Source organism: Oncorhynchus kisutch, linkage group LG22, assembly GCF_002021735.2.
Source record: "Oncorhynchus kisutch isolate 150728-3 linkage group LG22, Okis_V2, whole genome shotgun sequence".
NCBI classification, from domain to species: domain Eukaryota; kingdom Metazoa; phylum Chordata; class Actinopteri; order Salmoniformes; family Salmonidae; genus Oncorhynchus; species Oncorhynchus kisutch.
Window position 1 is genome coordinate 24,980,316 of NC_034195.2, and position 21,059 is coordinate 25,001,374.

The following is a 21,059-nucleotide window of genomic DNA, read 5'->3' on the forward strand; positions in this document are numbered from 1 at the left end:
ATATTTGAATCTCATGAATTGTTTACACAAACTTTTTTAATTCTCATTTTTAATCTTGCACTGTACTGCACAAACTTAATCACATCTGTTTATGTTTTAATATTAGAAATATAAAAACTTTATTGTCCACGCAATGTGGAGATTAATGTTTTTAGAAGATATTGCACAAACATTTGACTTTTTCTTAAAATTGTAATGGAGAATAACACTTTTTTATGCATTTTATATTTTAATGTTTGAATATTAAATTACTGTATTTCAGTATCTTTAATATTCATTTATTACAATGATTCTTAATACTATTTTTAACATTGTTTGAAGAATTCATCATAATGCACAATTTTAATCCTGTTTTTAGAAGTTCATTGTTATGTTCATGATGAAATGTTTCTGTGTGATACTCATTTGAGTCACTTTTGTGATATTTCACGAAGCATTAAAGGCATCGTTGTTGTTGAATAAGAAACCATGTTTACCTGTAATGTGTGTGTGTTTGATTAAGAGGGAAATAGAGAGAGATCTGTCTAAAACATTACACCTTAACAAAATACTCATGCGGTGTGACCGGCAATGATAATTCGGTACAACCAGTGTTATTTGAATTGTTTTTTTAAACATGAATATGTTATTGTTTTAAAAATGCAGAAAGAAGCTCAGTCTATAAGAGAAAACCATAACATTTTACAGAAATGAATTTTTCTCATTTATTTAACAAAAATTGTAGTTGACAGTCATTCAAAATGAGGGGTGGTCCAGTGAAAAGTGAAAAAACAAAGATACAGTATAATTTACATATATTTTTATTTAATGGTGGCACCGAATGACTTTTTAGGAGGTCAATTTAACAATAGCATAAAAAATGTGTTCTGCGACAAGCTCTGAAAGTGAAACGCTATTAAGGGTAGTGGGGTTGTGGTCACAATCATTATTTGTCGCTACTTAAATCAGTTTCCGTAGTGTAGTGGTTATCACGTTCGCCTCACACGCGAAAGGTCCCCGGTTCGAAACCGGGCGGAAACAATTTTTTTGACCAGTCGAATTATATTTATTACATTTTCAACAAAATCATTAGTGATGTGAAGAGCTAGAAATGGCAGCTTTCACCGATGCGGCCAATTAAAAATGTAACTCGCAATGTCAAAGGGTCACAAAATGCGACTAGATGCTCACGTGAGGGTAGCCTCGTGATATCTCTCAATATTGGCCACCATAAATGTTATATTTTTGTCATATATATATATATAACTATAATAACTACAATTGACAAGTATGAGTGGTTTAGGTTCATTTCCCCATCCTTTGTGGGCCCAGTCAAGCAGCAGAAGGGCGCATTTTCCGATGGACTTTTAGCTGATGTTTACCCTGCAAGCTACTGGCAGAAAATTGTTGTTGTTATGTTGTGTTGTCATGTGTTGCTGCCTTGTCAAGTTGTTGTCTTTAGGTCTCTCTTTATGTAGTGTTGTATGTCCCTCTTGTTGTGATGTGTGTTTTGTCCCTTATATATATTGTTTGTTTGTTTTTAATCCCAGGGCCATTCCCTGCAGGAGGCCTTTTGCCTTTTGGTAGGGCAGTCATTGTAAATAAGAATTTGTTCTTAACTGACTTGCATAGTTAAATAAATACAAAAAATAACATAATAAAAACGTGGAAACAGCATGTGGAGGGCAATATGAAGTTTTAATTGATAACCACCTAATGGCATGAAAAAGTGTTTCCGCCCGGTCTCGAACCGGGGACCTTTCGCGTGTTAGGCGAACGTGATAACCACTACACTACAGAAACTAATTTAAGTAGCGACAAATTGTTGATTGTGACCACAATTGATTGTGACCACAACCCCACTACCCTTAATAGCCAGGTGAGATACTAGACCCTATAGAAATAGAACATATTGTAAGTATGACCAAAACATTTTTTATAAATAAAATGGTTAAACGCTAGTAAGGAAGGGCAAATGTCTGGCCTCTCCATCGGGGAATTGAACACCAGTGTGACAGGCATGGATACAGACATGGTTGAGTGGACTGGCATTAAATCGGCCAGTTCCGAAGCCTTTCAGGTTACATTGATATTGAGGTGTAACCTACAAACAAAACCACAACTGAATATGATTACAATTTTGGCTACTATTGCAGGTTCGGTGTCCTTCAACAACTTTGATGACGTTCATCTGGGTCATATACGCTGGGAACAAAACAAGTCGAAACTGGGAGGGACAACCTGAAGATTGCCCAATAAGAAACACATGCAAAACATTTTAAAATGTTTTATGTTATGTGCCCTGAACATGACCATGATATGCCTAATGATTTTTCTGAAAGCCCCCGACAACACTCGCCACTACACTTGGCCACAGCATTGCCTACTTAACTCACTCAATAGGTAAGAACATATTTATACTAACAAGCGATTATACAATGGGGCCGTGACTAAGCGGGTCATTTAGACAATCCTCACAATTGTTTATAAGCAGTGCTCTTCTGACGAAGGGATTGTGTTATCATATGTGAGCTACACAGCTAGCTAGATGAACTAGACTTTTTCTGGGCAAGATGGCGAACCGTCAGTACAGCTCTGTTTGTTTAGTACCAAAATGTAAAAAATAAAGTTTTAATTTGTTACATTTTACATAACTTTTCCTTATTCACCTGGGAAGTATGAAAAAACATTTTTGCTGCCTTGTCAAGTTGTTGTCTTTAGGTCTCTCTTTATGTAGTGTTGTATGTCCCTCTTGTTGTGATGTGTGTTTTGTCCCTTATATATATTGTTTGTTTGTTTTTAATCCCAGGGCCATTCCCTGCAGGAGGCCTTTTGCCTTTTGGTAGGGCAGTCATTGTAAATAAGAATTTGTTCTTAACTGACTTGCATAGTTAAATAAATACAAAAAATAACATAATAAAAACGTGGAAACAGCATGTGGAGGGCAATATGAAGTTTTAATTGATAACCACCTAATGGCATGAAAAAGTGTTTCCGCCCGGTCTCGAACCGGGGACCTTTCGCGTGTTAGGCGAACGTGATAACCACTACACTACGGAAACTAATTTAAGTAGCGACAAATTGTTGATTGTGACCACAATTGATTGTGACCACAACCCCACTACCCTTAATAGCCAGGTGAGATACTAGACCCTATAGAAATAGAACATATTGTAAGTATGACCAAAACATTTTTTATAAATAAAATGGTTAAACGCTAGTAAGGAAGGGCAAATGTCTGGCCTCTCCGTCGGGGAATTGAACACCAGTGTGACAGGCATGGATACAGACATGGTTGAGTGGACTGGCATTAAATCGGCCAGTTCCGAAGCCTTTCAGGTTACATTGATATTGAGGTGTAACCTACAAACAAAACCACAACTGAATATGATTACAATTTTGGCTACTATTGCAGGTTCGGTGTCCTTCAACAACTTTGATGACGTTCATCTGGGTCATATACGCTGGGAACAAAACAAGTCGAAACTGGGAGGGACAACCTGAAGATTGCCCAATAAGAAACACATGCAAAACATTTTAAAATGTTTTATGTTATGTGCCCTGAACATGACCATGATATGCCTAATGATTTTTCTGAAAGCCCCCGACAACACTCGCCACTACACTTGGCCACAGCATTGCCTACTTAACTCACTCAATAGGTAAGAACATATTTATACTAACAAGCGATTATACAATGGGGCCGTGACTAAGCGGGTCATTTAGACAATCCTCACAATTGTTTATAAGCAGTGCTCTTCTGACGAAGGGATTGTGTTATCATATGTGAGCTACACAGCTAGCTAGATGAACTAGACTTTTTCTGGGCAAGATGGCGAACCGTCAGTACAGCTCTGTTTGTTTAGTACCAAAATGTAAAAAATAAAGTTTTAATTTGTTACATTTTACATAACTTTTCCTTATTCACCTGGGAAGTATGAAAAAACATTTTTGCTGCCTTGTCAAGTTGTTGTCTTTAGGTCTCTCTTTATGTAGTGTTGTATGTCCCTCTTGTTGTGATGTGTGTTTTGTCCCTTATATATATTGTTTGTTTGTTTTTAATCCCAGGGCCATTCCCTGCAGGAGGCCTTTTGCCTTTTGGTAGGGCAGTCATTGTAAATAAGAATTTGTTCTTAACTGTGCCAGACATTACCTTCTACTATGAAGGAGATGTGAATTCAATGATCAGTGAACCCGAGCCCTTCAGCTCAAGAGCATCTCGGCTGTCTGACACAGACTGGGCTACTTTCATGTCACACTAGTGCAACAACATCAAACACACTGTTTTAAGAATCCAAGTTGTATTATTTTCAGCTTCAATGAGTTTGTGTTACAACTTTTTCTACAAAGTTATAATTTCTTTGTCTTTAATATTTGAATCTCATGAATTGTTTACACAAACTTTTTTAATTCTTATTTTTAATCTTGCACTGTACTGCACAAACATAATCACATCTGTTTATGTTTTAATATTAGAAATATAAAAACTTTATTGTCCACGCAATGTGGAGATTAATGTTTTTAGAAGATATTGCACAAACATTTGACTTTTTCTTAAAATTGTAATGGAGAATAACACTTTTTTATGCATTTTATATTTTAATGTTTGAATATTAAATTACTGTATTTCAGTATCTTTAATATTCATTTATTACAATGATTCTTAATACTATTTTTAACATTGTTTGAAGAATTCATCATAATGCACAATTTTAATCCTGTTTTTAGAAGTTCATTGTTATGTTCATGATGAAATGTTTCTGTGTGATACTCATTTGAGTCACTTTTGTGATATTTCACGAAGCATTAAAGGCATCGTTGTTGTTGAATAAGAAACCATGTTTACCTGTAATGTGTGTGTGTTTGATTAAGAGGGAAATAGAGAGAGATCTGTCTAAAACATTACACCTTAACAAAATACTCATGCGGTGTGACCGGCAATGATAATTCGGTACAACCAGTGTTATTTGAATTGTTTTTTTAAACATGAATATGTTATTGTTTTAAAAATGCAGAAAGAAGCTCAGTCTATAAGAGAAAACCATAACATTTTACAGAAATGAATTTTTCTCATTTATTTAACAAAAATTGTAGTTGACAGTCATTCAAAATGAGGGGTGGTCCAGTGAAAAGTGAAAAAACAAAGATACAGTATAATTTACATATATTTTTATTTAATGGTGGCACCGAATGACTTTTTAGGAGGTCAATTTAACAATAGCATAAAAAATGTGTTCTGCGACAAGCTCTGAAAGTGAAACGCTATTAAGGGTAGTGGGGTTGTGGTCACAATCATTATTTGTCGCTACTTAAATCAGTTTCCGTAGTGTAGTGGTTATCACGTTCGCCTCACACGCGAAAGGTCCCCGGTTCGAAACCGGGCGGAAACAATTTTTTTGACCAGTCGAATTCTATTTATTACATTTTCAACAAAATCATTAGTGATGTGAAGAGCTAGAAATGGCAGCTTTCACCGATGCGGCCAATTAAAAATGTAACTCGCAATGTCAAAGGGTCACAAAATGCGACTAGATGCTCACGTGAGGGTAGCCTCGTGATATCTCTCAATATTGGCCACCATAAATGTTATATTTTTGTCATATATATATATATAACTATAATAACTACAATTGACAAGTATGAGTGGTTTAGGTTCATTTCCCCATCCTTTGTGGGCCCAGTCAAGCAGCAGAAGGGCGCATTTTCCGATGGACTTTTAGCTGATGTTTACCCTGCAAGCTACTGGCAGAAAATTGTTGTTGTTATGTTGTGTTGTCATGTGTTGCTGCCTTGTCAAGTTGTTGTCTTTAGGTCTCTCTTTATGTAGTGTTGTATGTCCCTCTTGTTGTGATGTGTGTTTTGTCCCTTATATATATTGTTTGTTTGTTTTTAATCCCAGGGCCATTCCCTGCAGGAGGCCTTTTGCCTTTTGGTAGGGCAGTCATTGTAAATAAGAATTTGTTCTTAACTGACTTGCATAGTTAAATAAATACAAAAAATAACATAATAAAAACGTGGAAACAGCATGTGGAGGGCAATATGAAGTTTTAATTGATAACCACCTAATGGCATGAAAAGTGATTCCGCCCGGTCTCGAACCGGGGACCTTTCGCGTGTTAGGCAAACGTGATAACCACTACACTACGGAAACTAATTTAAGTAGTGACAAATTGTTGATTGTGACCACAATTGATTGTGACCACAACCCCACTACCCTTAATAGCCAGGTGAGATACTAGACCCTATAGAAATAGAACATATTGTAAGTATGACCAAAACATTTTTTATAAATAAAATGGTTAAACGCTAGTAAGGAAGGGCAAATGTCTGGCCTCTCCGTCGGGGAATTGAACACCAGTGTGACAGGCATGGATACAGACATGGTTGAGTGGACTGGCATTAAATCGGCCAGTTCCGAAGCCTTTCAGGTTACATTGATATTGAGGTGTAACCTACAAACAAAACCACAACTGAATATGATTACAATTTTGGCTACTATTGCAGGTTCGGTGTCCTTCAACAACTTTGATGACGTTCATCTGGGTCATATACGCTGGGAACAAAACAAGTCGAAACTGGGAGGGACAACCTGAAGATTGCCCAATAAGAAACACATGCAAAACATTTTAAAATGTTTTATGTTATGTGCCCTGAACATGACCATGATATGCCTAATGATTTTTCTGAAAGCCCCCGACAACACTCGCCACTACACTTGGCCACAGCATTGCCTACTTAACTCACTCAATAGGTAAGAACATATTTATACTAACAAGCGATTATACAATGGGGCCGTGACTAAGCGGGTCATTTAGACAATCCTCACAATTGTTTATAAGCAGTGCTCTTCTGACGAAGGGATTGTGTTATCATATGTGAGCTACACAGCTAGCTAGATGAACTAGACTTTTTCTGGGCAAGATGGCGAACCGTCAGTACAGCTCTGTTTGTTTAGTACCAAAATGTAAAAAATAAAGTTTTAATTTGTTACATTTTACATAACTTTTCCTTATTCACCTGGGAAGTATGAAAAAACATTTTTGCTGCCTTGTCAAGTTGTTGTCTTTAGGTCTCTCTTTATGTAGTGTTGTATGTCCCTCTTGTTGTGATGTGTGTTTTGTCCCTTATATATATTGTTTGTTTGTTTTTAATCCCAGGGCCATTCCCTGCAGGAGGCCTTTTGCCTTTTGGTAGGGCAGTCATTGTAAATAAGAATTTGTTCTTAACTGACTTGCATAGTTAAATAAATACAAAAAATAACATAATAAAAACGTGGAAACAGCATGTGGAGGGCAATATGAAGTTTTAATTGATAACCACCTAATGGCATGAAAAGTGATTCCGCCCGGTCTCGAACCGGGGACCTTTCGCGTGTTAGGCAAACGTGATAACCACTACACTACGGAAACTAATTTAAGTAGTGACAAATTGTTGATTGTGACCACAATTGATTGTGACCACAACCCCACTACCCTTAATAGCCAGGTGAGATACTAGACCCTATAGAAATAGAACATATTGTAAGTATGACCAAAACATTTTTTATAAATAAAATGGTTAAACGCTAGTAAGGAAGGGCAAATGTCTGGCCTCTCCGTCGGGGAATTGAACACCAGTGTGACAGGCATGGATACAGACATGGTTGAGTGGACTGGCATTAAATCGGGCAGTTCCGAAGCCTTTCAGGTTACATTGATATTGAGGTGTAACCTACAAACAAAACCACAACTGAATATGATTACAATTTTGGCTACTATTGCAGGTTCGGTGTCCTTCAACAACTTTGATGACGTTCATCTGGGTCATATACGCTGGGAACAAAACAAGTCGAAACTGGGAGGGACAACCTGAAGATTGCCCAATAAGAAACACATGCAAAACATTTTAAAATGTTTTATGTTATGTGCCCTGAACATGACCATGATATGCCTAATGATTTTTCTGAAAGCCCCCGACAACACTCGCCACTACACTTGGCCACAGCATTGCCTACTTAACTCACTCAATAGGTAAGAACATATTTATACTAACAAGCGATTATACAATGGGGCCGTGACTAAGCGGGTCATTTAGACAATCCTCACAATTGTTTATAAGCAGTGCTCTTCTGACGAAGGGATTGTGTTATCATATGTGAGCTACACAGCTAGCTAGATGAACTAGACTTTTTCTGGGCAAGATGGCGAACCGTCAGTACAGCTCTGTTTGTTTAGTACCAAAATGTAAAAAATAAAGTTTTAATTTGTTACATTTTACATAACTTTTCCTTATTCACCTGGGAAGTATGAAAAAACATTTTTGCTGCCTTGTCAAGTTGTTGTCTTTAGGTCTCTCTTTATGTAGTGTTGTATGTCCCTCTTGTTGTGATGTGTGTTTTGTCCCTTATATATATTGTTTGTTTGTTTTTAATCCCAGGGCCATTCCCTGCAGGAGGCCTTTTGCCTTTTGGTAGGGCAGTCATTGTAAATAAGAATTTGTTCTTAACTGTGCCAGACATTACCTTCTACTATGAAGGAGATGTGAATTCAATGATCAGTGAACCCGAGCCCTTCAGCTCAAGAGCATCTCGGCTGTCTGACACAGACTGGGCTACTTTCATGTCACACTAGTGCAACAACATCAAACACACTGTTTTAAGAATCCAAGTTGTATTATTTTCAGCTTCAATGAGTTTGTGTTACAACTTTTTCTACAAAGTTATAATTTCTTTGTCTTTAATATTTGAATCTCATGAATTGTTTACACAAACTTTTTTAATTCTCATTTTTAATCTTGCACTGTACTGCACAAACTTAATCACATCTGTTTATGTTTTAATATTAGAAATATAAAAACTTTATTGTCCACGCAATGTGGAGATTAATGTTTTTAGAAGATATTGCACAAACATTTGACTTTTTCTTAAAATTGTAATGGAGAATAACACTTTTTTATGCATTTTATATTTTAATGTTTGAATATTAAATTACTGTATTTCAGTATCTTTAATATTCATTTATTACAATGATTCTTAATACTATTTTTAACATTGTTTGAAGAATTCATCATAATGCACAATTTTAATCCTGTTTTTAGAAGTTCATTGTTATGTTCATGATGAAATGTTTCTGTGTGATACTCATTTGAGTCACTTTTGTGATATTTCACGAAGCATTAAAGGCATCGTTGTTGTTGAATAAGAAACCATGTTTACCTGTAATGTGTGTGTGTTTGATTAAGAGGGAAATAGAGAGAGATCTGTCTAAAACATTACACCTTAACAAAATACTCATGCGGTGTGACCGGCAATGATAATTGGGTACAACCAGTGTTATTTGAATTGTTTTTTTAAACATGAATATGTTATTGTTTTAAAAATGCAGAAAGAAGCTCAGTCTATAAGAGAAAACCATAACATTTTACAGAAATGAATTTTTCTCATTTATTTAACAAAAATTGTAGTTGACAGTCATTCAAAATGAGGGGTGGTCCAGTGAAAAGTGAAAAAACAAAGATACAGTATAATTTACATATATTTTTATTTAATGGTGGCACCGAATGACTTTTTAGGAGGTCAATTTAACAATAGCATAAAAAATGTGTTCTGCGACAAGCTCTGAAAGTGAAACGCTATTAAGGGTAGTGGGGTTGTGGTCACAATCATTATTTGTCGCTACTTAAATCAGTTTCCGTAGTGTAGTGGTTATCACGTTCGCCTCACACGCGAAAGGTCCCCGGTTCGAAACCGGGCGAAACAATTTTTTTGACCAGTCGAATTATATTTATTACATTTTCAACAAAATCATTAGTGATGTGAAGAGCTAGAAATGGCAGCTTTCACCGATGCGGCCAATTAAAAATGTAACTCGCAATGTCAAAGGGTCACAAAATGCGACTAGATGCTCACGTGAGGGTAGCCTCGTGATATCTCTCAATATTGGCCACCATAAATGTTATATTTTTGTCATATATATATATATAACTATAATAACTACAATTGACAAGTATGAGTGGTTTAGGTTCATTTCCACATCCTTTGTGGGCCCAGTCAAGCAGCAGAAGGGCGCATTTTCCGATGGACTTTTAGCTGATGTTTACCCTGCAAGCTACTGGCAGAAAATTGTTGTTGTTATGTTGTGTTGTCATGTGTTGCTGCCTTGTCAAGTTGTTGTCTTTAGGTCTCTCTTTATGTAGTGTTGTATGTCCCTCTTGTTGTGATGTGTGTTTTGTCCCTTATATATATTGTTTGTTTGTTTTTAATCCCAGGGCCATTCCCTGCAGGAGGCCTTTTGCCTTTTGGTAGGGCAGTCATTGTAAATAAGAATTTGTTCTTAACTGTGCCAGACATTACCTTCTACTATGAAGGAGATGTGAATTCAATGATCAGTGAACCCGAGCCCTTCAGCTCAAGAGCATCTCGGCTGTCTGACACAGACTGGGCTACTTTCATGTCACACTAGTGCAACAACATCAAACACACTGTTTTAAGAATCCAAGTTGTATTATTTTCAGCTTCAATGAGTTTGTGTTACAACTTTTTCTACAAAGTTATAATTTCTTTGTCTTTAATATTTGAATCTCATGAATTGTTTACACAAACTTTTTTAATTCTTATTTTTAATCTTGCACTGTACTGCACAAACATAATCACATCTGTTTATGTTTTAATATTAGAAATATAAAAACTTTATTGTCCACGCAATGTGGAGATTAATGTTTTTAGAAGATATTGCACAAACATTTGACTTTTTCTTAAAATTGTAATGGAGAATAACACTTTTTTATGCATTTTATATTTTAATGTTTGAATATTAAATTACTGTATTTCAGTATCTTTAATATTCATTTATTACAATGATTCTTAATACTATTTTTAACATTGTTTGAAGAATTCATCATAATGCACAATTTTAATCCTGTTTTTAGAAGTTCATTGTTATGTTCATGATGAAATGTTTCTGTGTGATACTCATTTGAGTCACTTTTGTGATATTTCACGAAGCATTAAAGGCATCGTTGTTGTTGAATAAGAAACCATGTTTACCTGTAATGTGTGTGTGTTTGATTAAGAGGGAAATAGAGAGAGATCTGTCTAAAACATTACACCTTAACAAAATACTCATGCGGTGTGACCGGCAATGATAATTCGGTACAACCAGTGTTATTTGAATTGTTTTTTTAAACATGAATATGTTATTGTTTTAAAAATGCAGAAAGAAGCTCAGTCTATAAGAGAAAACCATAACATTTATCATTTATTTAACAAAAATTGTAGTTGACAGTCATTCAAAATGAGGGGTGGTCCAGTGAAAAGTGAAAAAACAAAGATACAGTATAATTTACATATATTTTTATTTAATGGTGGCACCGAATGACTTTTTAGGAGGTCAATTTAACAATAGCATAAAAAATGTGTTCTGCGACAAGCTCTGAAAGTGAAACGCTATTAAGGGTAGTGGGGTTGTGGTCACAATCATTATTTGTCGCTACTTAAATCAGTTTCCGTAGTGTAGTGGTTATCACGTTCGCCTCACACGCGAAAGGTCCCCGGTTCGAAACCGGGCGGAAACAATTTTTTTGACCAGTCGAATTATATTTATTACATTTTCAACAAAATCATTAGTGATGTGAAGAGCTAGAAATGGCAGCTTTCACCGATGCGGCCAATTAAAAATGTAACTCGCAATGTCAAAGGGTCACAAAATGCGACTAGATGCTCACGTGAGGGTAGCCTCGTGATATCTCTCAATATTGGCCACCATAAATGTTATATTTTTGTCATATATATATATATAACTATAATAACTACAATTGACAAGTATGAGTGGTTTAGGTTCATTTCCCCATCCTTTGTGGGCCCAGTCAAGCAGCAGAAGGGCGCATTTTCCGATGGACTTTTAGCTGATGTTTACCCTGCAAGCTACTGGCAGAAAATTGTTGTTGTTATGTTGTGTTGTCATGTGTTGCTGCCTTGTCAAGTTGTTGTCTTTAGGTCTCTCTTTATGTAGTGTTGTATGTCCCTCTTGTTGTGATGTGTGTTTTGTCCCTTATATATATTGTTTGTTTGTTTTTAATCCCAGGGCCATTCCCTGCAGGAGGCCTTTTGCCTTTTGGTAGGGCAGTCATTGTAAATAAGAATTTGTTCTTAACTGACTTGCATAGTTAAATAAATACAAAAAATAACATAATAAAAACGTGGAAACAGCATGTGGAGGGCAATATGAAGTTTTAATTGATAACCACCTAATGGCATGAAAAGTGTTTCCGCCCGGTCTCGAACCGGGGACCTTTCGCGTGTTAGGCAAACGTGATAACCACTACACTACGGAAACTAATTTAAGTAGTGACAAATTGTTGATTGTGACCACAATTGATTGTGACCACAACCCCACTACCCTTAATAGCCAGGTGAGATACTAGACCCTATAGAAATAGAACATATTGTAAGTATGACCAAAACATTTTTTATAAATAAAATGGTTAAACGCTAGTAAGGAAGGGCAAATGTCTGGCCTCTCCGTCGGGGAATTGAACACCAGTGTGACAGGCATGGATACAGACATGGTTGAGTGGACTGGCATTAAATCGGCCAGTTCCGAAGCCTTTCAGGTTACATTGATATTGAGGTGTAACCTACAAACAAAACCACAACTGAATATGATTACAATTTTGGCTACTATTGCAGGTTCGGTGTCCTTCAACAACTTTGATGACGTTCATCTGGGTCATATACGCTGGGAACAAAACAAGTCGAAACTGGGAGGGACAACCTGAAGATTGCCCAATAAGAAACACATGCAAAACATTTTAAAATGTTTTATGTTATGTGCCCTGAACATGACCATGATATGCCTAATGATTTTTCTGAAAGCCCCCGACAACACTCGCCACTACACTTGGCCACAGCATTGCCTACTTAACTCACTCAATAGGTAAGAACATATTTATACTAACAAGCGATTATACAATGGGGCCGTGACTAAGCGGGTCATTTAGACAATCCTCACAATTGTTTATAAGCAGTGCTCTTCTGACGAAGGGATTGTGTTATCATATGTGAGCTACACAGCTAGCTAGATGAACTAGACTTTTTCTGGGCAAGATGGCGAACCGTCAGTACAGCTCTGTTTGTTTAGTACCAAAATGTAAAAAATAAAGTTTTAATTTGTTACATTTTACATAACTTTTCCTTATTCACCTGGGAAGTATGAAAAAACATTTTTGCTGCCTTGTCAAGTTGTTGTCTTTAGGTCTCTCTTTATGTAGTGTTGTATGTCCCTCTTGTTGTGATGTGTGTTTTGTCCCTTATATATATTGTTTGTTTGTTTTTAATCCCAGGGCCATTCCCTGCAGGAGGCCTTTTGCCTTTTGGTAGGGCAGTCATTGTAAATAAGAATTTGTTCTTAACTGTGCCAGACATTACCTTCTACTATGAAGGAGATGTGAATTCAATGATCAGTGAACCCGAGCCCTTCAGCTCAAGAGCATCTCGGCTGTCTGACACAGACTGGGCTACTTTCATGTCACACTAGTGCAACAACATCAAACACACTGTTTTAAGAATCCAAGTTGTATTATTTTCAGCTTCAATGAGTTTGTGTTACAACTTTTTCTACAAAGTTATAATTTCTTTGTCTTTAATATTTGAATCTCATGAATTGTTTACACAAACTTTTTTAATTCTCATTTTTAATCTTGCACTGTACTGCACAAACTTAATCACATCTGTTTATGTTTTAATATTAGAAATATAAAAACTTTATTGTCCACGCAATGTGGAGATTAATGTTTTTAGAAGATATTGCACAAACATTTGACTTTTTCTTAAAATTGTAATGGAGAATAACACTTTTTTATGCATTTTATATTTTAATGTTTGAATATTAAATTACTGTATTTCAGTATCTTTAATATTCATTTATTACAATGATTCTTAATACTATTTTTAACATTGTTTGAAGAATTCATCATAATGCACAATTTTAATCCTGTTTTTAGAAGTTCATTGTTATGTTCATGATGAAATGTTTCTGTGTGATACTCATTTGAGTCACTTTTGTGATATTTCACGAAGCATTAAAGGCATCGTTGTTGTTGAATAAGAAACCATGTTTACCTGTAATGTGTGTGTGTTTGATTAAGAGGGAAATAGAGAGAGATCTGTCTAAAACATTACACCTTAACAAAATACTCATGCGGTGTGACCGGCAATGATAATTCGGTACAACCAGTGTTATTTGAATTGTTTTTTTAAACATGAATATGTTATTGTTTTAAAAATGCAGAAAGAAGCTCAGTCTATAAGAGAAAACCATAACATTTTACAGAAATGAATTTTTCTCATTTATTTAACAAAAATTGTAGTTGACAGTCATTCAAAATGAGGGGTGGTCCAGTGAAAAGTGAAAAAACAAAGATACAGTATAATTTACATATATTTTTATTTAATGGTGGCACCGAATGACTTTTTAGGAGGTCAATTTAACAATAGCATAAAAAATGTGTTCTGCGACAAGCTCTGAAAGTGAAACGCTATTAAGGGTAGTGGGGTTGTGGTCACAATCATTATTTGTCGCTACTTAAATCAGTTTCCGTAGTGTAGTGGTTATCACGTTCGCTTCACACGCGAAAGGTCCCCGGTTCGAAACCGGGCGGAAACAATTTTTTTGACCAGTCGAATTATATTTATTACATTTTCAACAAAATCATTAGTGATGTGAAGAGCTAGAAATGGCAGCTTTCACCGATGCGGCCAATTAAAAATGTAACTCGCAATGTCAAAGGGTCACAAAATGCGACTAGATGCTCACGTGAGGGTAGCCTCGTGATATCTCTCAATATTGGCCACCATAAATGTTATATTTTTGTCATATATATATATATATAACTATAATAACTACAATTGACAAGTATGAGTGGTTTAGGTTCATTTCCACATCCTTTGTGGGCCCAGTCAAGCAGCAGAAGGGCGCATTTTCCGATGGACTTTTAGCTGATGTTTACCCTGCAAGCTACTGGCAGAAAATTGTTGTTGTTATGTTGTGTTGTCATGTGTTGCTGCCTTGTCAAGTTGTTGTCTTTAGGTCTCTCTTTATGTAGTGTTGTATGTCCCTCTTGTTGTGATGTGTGTTTTGTCCCTTATATATATTGTTTGTTTGTTTTTAATCCCAGGGCCATTCCCTGCAGGAGGCCTTTTGCCTTTTGGTAGGGCAGTCATTGTAAATAAGAATTTGTTCTTAACTGTGCCAGACATTACCTTCTACTATGAAGGAGATGTGAATTCAATGATCAGTGAACCCGAGCCCTTCAGCTCAAGAGCATCTCGGCTGTCTGACACAGACTGGGCTACTTTCATGTCACACTAGTGCAACAACATCAAACACACTGTTTTAAGAATCCAAGTTGTATTATTTTCAGCTTCAATGAGTTTGTGTTACAACTTTTTCTACAAAGTTATAATTTCTTTGTCTTTAATATTTGAATCTCATGAATTGTTTACACAAACTTTTTTAATTCTTATTTTTAATCTTGCACTGTACTGCACAAACATAATCACATCTGTTTATGTTTTAATATTAGAAATATAAAAACTTTATTGTCCACGCAATGTGGAGATTAATGTTTTTAGAAGATATTGCACAAACATTTGACTTTTTCTTAAAATTGTAATGGAGAATAACACTTTTTTATGCATTTTATATTTTAATGTTTGAATATTAAATTACTGTATTTCAGTATCTTTAATATTCATTTATTACAATGATTCTTAATACTATTTTTAACATTGTTTGAAGAATTCATCATAATGCACAATTTTAATCCTGTTTTTAGAAGTTCATTGTTATGTTCATGATGAAATGTTTCTGTGTGATACTCATTTGAGTCACTTTTGTGATATTTCACGAAGCATTAAAGGCATCGTTGTTGTTGAATAAGAAACCATGTTTACCTGTAATGTGTGTGTGTTTGATTAAGAGGGAAATAGAGAGAGATCTGTCTAAAACATTACACCTTAACAAAATACTCATGCGGTGTGACCGGCAATGATAATTCGGTACAACCAGTGTTATTTGAATTGTTTTTTTAAACATGAATATGTTATTGTTTTAAAAATGCAGAAAGAAGCTCAGTCTATAAGAGAAAACCATAACATTTTACAGAAATGAATTTTTCTCATTTATTTAACAAAAATTGTAGTTGACAGTCATTCAAAATGAGGGGTGGTCCAGTGAAAAGTGAAAAAACAAAGATACAGTATAATTTACATATATTTTTATTTAATGGTGGCACCGAATGACTTTTTAGGAGGTCAATTTAACAATAGCATAAAAAATGTGTTCTGCGACAAGCTCTGAAAGTGAAACGCTATTAAGGGTAGTGGGGTTGTGGTCACAATCATTATTTGTCGCTACTTAAATCAGTTTCCGTAGTGTAGTGGTTATCACGTTCGCCTCACACGCGAAAGGTCCCCGGTTCGAAACCGGGCGGAAACAATTTTTTTGACCAGTCGAATTATATTTATTACATTTTCAACAAAATCATTAGTGATGTGAAGAGCTAGAAATGGCAGCTTTCACCGATGCGGCCAATTAAAAATGTAACTCGCAATGTCAAAGGGTCACAAAATGCGACTAGATGCTCACGTGAGGGTAGCCTCGTGATATCTCTCAATATTGGCCACCATAAATGTTATATTTTTGTCATATATATATATATATATAACTATAATAACTACAATTGACAAGTATGAGTGGTTTAGGTTCATTTCCCCATCCTTTGTGGGCCCAGTCAAGCAGCAGAAGGGCGCATTTTCCGATGGACTTTTAGCTGATGTTTACCCTGCAAGCTACTGGCAGAAAATTGTTGTTGTTATGTTGTGTTGTCATGTGTTGCTGCCTTGTCAAGTTGTTGTCTTTAGGTCTCTCTTTATGTAGTGTTGTATGTCCCTCTTGTTGTGATGTGTGTTTTGTCCCTTATATATATTGTTTGTTTGTTTTTAATCCCAGGGCCATTCCCTGCAGGAGGCCTTTTGCCTTTTGGTAGGGCAGTCATTGTAAATAAGAATTTGTTCTTAACTGACTTGCATAGTTAAATAAATACAAAAAATAACATAATAAAAACGTGGAAACAGCATGTGGAGGGCAATATGAAGTTTTAATTGATAACCACCTAATGGCATGAAAAGTGTTTCCGCCCGGTCTCGAACCGGGGACCTTTCGCGTGTTAGGCAAACGTGATAACCACTACACTACGGAAACTAATTTAAGTAGTGACAAATTGTTGATTGTGACCACAATTGATTGTGACCACAACCCCACTACCCTTAATAGCCAGGTGAGATACTAGACCCTATAGAAATAGAACATATTGTAAGTATGACCAAAACATTTTTTATAAATAAAATGGTTAAACGCTAGTAAGGAAGGGCAAATGTCTGGCCTCTCCGTCGGGGAATTGAACACCAGTGTGACAGGCATGGATACAGACATGGTTGAGTGGACTGGCATTAAATCGGCCAGTTCCGAAGCCTTTCAGGTTACATTGATATTGAGGTGTAACCTACAAACAAAACCACAACTGAATATGATTACAATTTTGGCTACTATTGCAGGTTCGGTGTCCTTCAACAACTTTGATGACGTTCATCTGGGTCATATACGCTGGGAACAAAACAAGTCGAAACTGGGAGGGACAACCTGAAGATTGCCCAATAAGAAACACATGCAAAACATTTTAAAATGTTTTATGTTATGTGCCCTGAACATGACCATGATATGCCTAATGATTTTTCTGAAAGCCCCCGACAACACTCGCCACTACACTTGGCCACAGCATTGCCTACTTAACTCACTCAATAGGTAAGAACATATTTATACTAACAAGCGATTATACAATGGGGCCGTGACTAAGCGGGTCATTTAGACAATCCTCACAATTGTTTATAAGCAGTGCTCTTCTGACGAAGGGATTGTGTTATCATATGTGAGCTACACAGCTAGCTAGATGAACTAGACTTTTTCTGGGCAAGATGGCGAACCGTCAGTACAGCTCTGTTTGTTTAGTACCAAAATGTAAAAAATAAAGTTTTAATTTGTTACATTTTACATAACTTTTCCTTATTCACCTGGGAAGTATGAAAAAACATTTTTGCTGCCTTGTCAAGTTGTTGTCTTTAGGTCTCTCTTTATGTAGTGTTGTATGTCCCTCTTGTTGTGATGTGTGTTTTGTCCCTTATATATATTGTTTGTTTGTTTTTAATCCCAGGGCCATTCCCTGCAGGAGGCCTTTTGCCTTTTGGTAGGGCAGTCATTGTAAATAAGAATTTGTTCTTAACTGTGCCAGACATTACCTTCTACTATGAAGGAGATGTGAATTCAATGATCAGTGAACCCGAGTCCTTCAGCTCAAGAGCATCTCGGCTGTCTGACACAGACTGGGCTACTTTCATGTCACACTAGTGCAACAACATCAAACACACTGTTTTAAGAATCCAAGTTGTATTATTTTCAGCTTCAATGAGTTTGTGTTACAACTTTTTCTACAAAGTTATAATTTCTTTGTCTTTAATATTTGAATCTCATGAATTGTTTACACAAACTTTTTTAATTCTCATTTTTAATCTTGCACTGTACTGCACAAACTTAATCACATCTGTTTATGTTTTAATATTAGAAATATAAAAACTTTATTGTCCACGCAATGTGGAGATTAATGTTTTTAGAAGATATTGCACAAACATTTGACTTTTTCTTAAAATTGTAATGGAGAATAACACTTTTTTATGCATTTTATATTTTAATGTTTGAATATTAAATTACTGTATTTCAGTATCTTTAATATTCATTTATTACAATGATTCTTAATACTATTTTTAACATTGTTTGAAGAATTCATCATAATGCACAATTTTAATCCTGTTTTTAGAAGTTCATTGTTATGTTCATGATGAAATGTTTCTGTGTGATACTCATTTGAGTCACTTTTGTGATATTTCACGAAGCATTAAAGGCATCGTTGTTGTTGAATAAGAAACCATGTTTACCTGTAATGTGTGTGTGTTTGATTAAGAGGGAAATAGAGAGAGATCTGTCTAAAACATTACACCTTAACAAAATACTCATGCGGTGTGACCGGCAATGATAATTCGGTACAACCAGTGTTATTTGAATTGTTTTTTTAAACATGAATATGTTATTGTTTTAAAAATGCAGAAAGAAGCTCAGTCTATAAGAGAAAACCATAACATTTTACAGAAATGAATTTTTCTCATTTATTTAACAAAAATTGTAGTTGACAGTCATTCAAAATGAGGGGTGGTCCAGTGAAAAGTGAAAAAAACAAAGATACAGTATAATTTACATATATTTTTATTTAATGGTGGCACCGAATGACTTTTTAGGAGGTCAATTTAACAATAGCATAAAAAATGTGTTCTGCGACAAGCTCTGAAAGTGAAACGCTATTAAGGGTAGTGGGGTTGTGGTCACAATCATTATTTGTCGCTACTTAAATCAGTTTCCGTAGTGTAGTGGTTATCACGTTCGCCTCACACGCGAAAGGTCCCCGGTTCGAAACCGGGCGGAAACAATTTTTTTGACCAGTCGAATTATATTTATTACATTTTCAACAAAATCATTAGTGATGTGAAGAGCTAGAAATGGCAGCTTTCACCGATGCGGCCAATTAAAAATGTAACTCGCAATGTCAAAGGGTCACAAAATGCGACTAGATGCTCACGTGAGGGTAGCCTCGTGATATCTCTCAATATTGGCCACCATAAATGTTATATTTTTGTCATATATATATATATATAACTATAATAACTACAATTGACAAGTATGAGTGGTTTAGGTTCATTTCCACATCCTTTGTGGGCCCAGTCAAGCAGCAGAAGGGCGCATTTTCCGATGGACTTTTAGCTGATGTTTACCCTGCAAGCTACTGGCAGAAAATTGTTGTTGTTATGTTGTGTTGTCATGTGTTGCTGCCTTGTCAAGTTGTTGTCTTTAGGTCTCTCTTTATGTAGTGTTGTATGTCCCTCTTGTTGTGATGTGTGTTTTGTCCCTTATATATATTGTTTGTTTGTTTTTAATCCCAGGGCCATTCCCTGCAGGAGGCCTTTTGCCTTTTGGTAGGGCAGTCATTGTAAATAAGAATTTGTTCTTAACTGACTTGCATAGTTAAATAAATACAAAAAATAACATAATAAAAACGTGGAAACAGCATGTGGAGGGCAATATGAAGTTTTAATTGATAACCACCTAATGGCATGAAAAAGTATTTCCGCCCGGTCTCGAACCGGGGACCTTTCGCGTGTTAGGCGAACGTGATAACCACTACACTACGGAAACTAATTTAAGTAGCGACAAATTGTTGATTGTGACCACAATTGATTGTGACCACAACCCCACTACCCTTAATAGCCAGGTGAGATACTAGACCCTATAGAAATAGAACATATTGTAAGTATGACCAAAACATTTTTTATAAATAAAATGGTTAAACGCTAGTAAGGAAGGGCAAATGTCTGGCCTCTCCGTCGGAGAATTGAACACCAGTGTGACAGGCATGGATACAGACATGGTTGAGTGGACTGGCATTAAATCGGCCAGTTCCGAAGCCTTTCAGGTTACATTGATATTGAGGTGTAACCTACAAACAAAACCACAACTGAATATGATTACAATTTTGGCTACTATTGCAGGTTCGGTGTCCTTCAACAACTTTGATGACGTTCATCTGGGTCATATACGCTGGGAACAAAACAAGTCGAAACTGGGAGGGACAACCTGAAGATTGCCCAATAAGAAACACATGCAAAACATTTTAAAATGTTTTATGTTATGTGCCCTGAACATGACCATGATATGCCTAATGATTTTTCTGAAAGCCCCCGACAACACTCGCCACTACACTTGGCCACAGCATTGCCTACTTAACTCACTCAATAGGTAAGAACATATTTATACTAACAAGCGATTATACAATGGGGCCGTGACTAAGCGGGTCATTTAGACAATCCTCACAATTGTTTATAAGCAGTGCTCTTCTGACGAAGGGATTGTGTTATCATATGTGAGCTACACAGCTAGCTAGATGAA

General features: G+C 35.9%; 13 non-coding genes across 13 annotated transcripts; 6 read left to right on the forward strand and 7 right to left on the reverse strand.

The window, feature by feature from the left end:
- The first annotated feature begins 947 nt into the window (after positions 1-947).
- trnav-cac (transfer RNA valine (anticodon CAC)) lies at positions 948-1,020 on the forward strand. The gene has a single exon. It is a non-coding gene; the product is annotated as a tRNA-Val (tRNA).
- Positions 1,021-1,709: 689 nt separating this feature from the next.
- trnav-aac (transfer RNA valine (anticodon AAC)) lies at positions 1,710-1,782 on the reverse strand. The gene has a single exon. It is a non-coding gene; the product is annotated as a tRNA-Val (tRNA).
- A 1,186-nt stretch (positions 1,783-2,968) lies between these two features.
- Positions 2,969-3,041, reverse strand: trnav-aac (transfer RNA valine (anticodon AAC)). Its single transcript has one exon. It is a non-coding gene; the product is annotated as a tRNA-Val (tRNA).
- A 2,255-nt stretch (positions 3,042-5,296) lies between these two features.
- trnav-cac (transfer RNA valine (anticodon CAC)) lies at positions 5,297-5,369 on the forward strand. Its single transcript has one exon. It is a non-coding gene; the product is annotated as a tRNA-Val (tRNA).
- Positions 5,370-6,057: 688 nt separating this feature from the next.
- trnav-aac (transfer RNA valine (anticodon AAC)) lies at positions 6,058-6,130 on the reverse strand. The gene has a single exon. It is a non-coding gene; the product is annotated as a tRNA-Val (tRNA).
- A 1,185-nt stretch (positions 6,131-7,315) lies between these two features.
- trnav-aac (transfer RNA valine (anticodon AAC)) lies at positions 7,316-7,388 on the reverse strand. The gene has a single exon. It is a non-coding gene; the product is annotated as a tRNA-Val (tRNA).
- Positions 7,389-11,456: 4,068 nt separating this feature from the next.
- Positions 11,457-11,529, forward strand: trnav-cac (transfer RNA valine (anticodon CAC)). Its single transcript has one exon. It is a non-coding gene; the product is annotated as a tRNA-Val (tRNA).
- A 688-nt stretch (positions 11,530-12,217) lies between these two features.
- On the reverse strand, positions 12,218-12,290 carry trnav-aac (transfer RNA valine (anticodon AAC)). The gene has a single exon. It is a non-coding gene; the product is annotated as a tRNA-Val (tRNA).
- Positions 12,291-14,545: 2,255 nt separating this feature from the next.
- On the forward strand, positions 14,546-14,618 carry trnav-cac (transfer RNA valine (anticodon CAC)). Its single transcript has one exon. It is a non-coding gene; the product is annotated as a tRNA-Val (tRNA).
- A 1,760-nt stretch (positions 14,619-16,378) lies between these two features.
- trnav-cac (transfer RNA valine (anticodon CAC)) lies at positions 16,379-16,451 on the forward strand. The gene has a single exon. It is a non-coding gene; the product is annotated as a tRNA-Val (tRNA).
- Positions 16,452-17,143: 692 nt separating this feature from the next.
- trnav-aac (transfer RNA valine (anticodon AAC)) lies at positions 17,144-17,216 on the reverse strand. Its single transcript has one exon. It is a non-coding gene; the product is annotated as a tRNA-Val (tRNA).
- A 2,256-nt stretch (positions 17,217-19,472) lies between these two features.
- On the forward strand, positions 19,473-19,545 carry trnav-cac (transfer RNA valine (anticodon CAC)). The gene has a single exon. It is a non-coding gene; the product is annotated as a tRNA-Val (tRNA).
- Positions 19,546-20,236: 691 nt separating this feature from the next.
- On the reverse strand, positions 20,237-20,309 carry trnav-aac (transfer RNA valine (anticodon AAC)). The gene has a single exon. It is a non-coding gene; the product is annotated as a tRNA-Val (tRNA).
- Between the last annotated feature and the right edge of the window lie 750 nt (positions 20,310-21,059).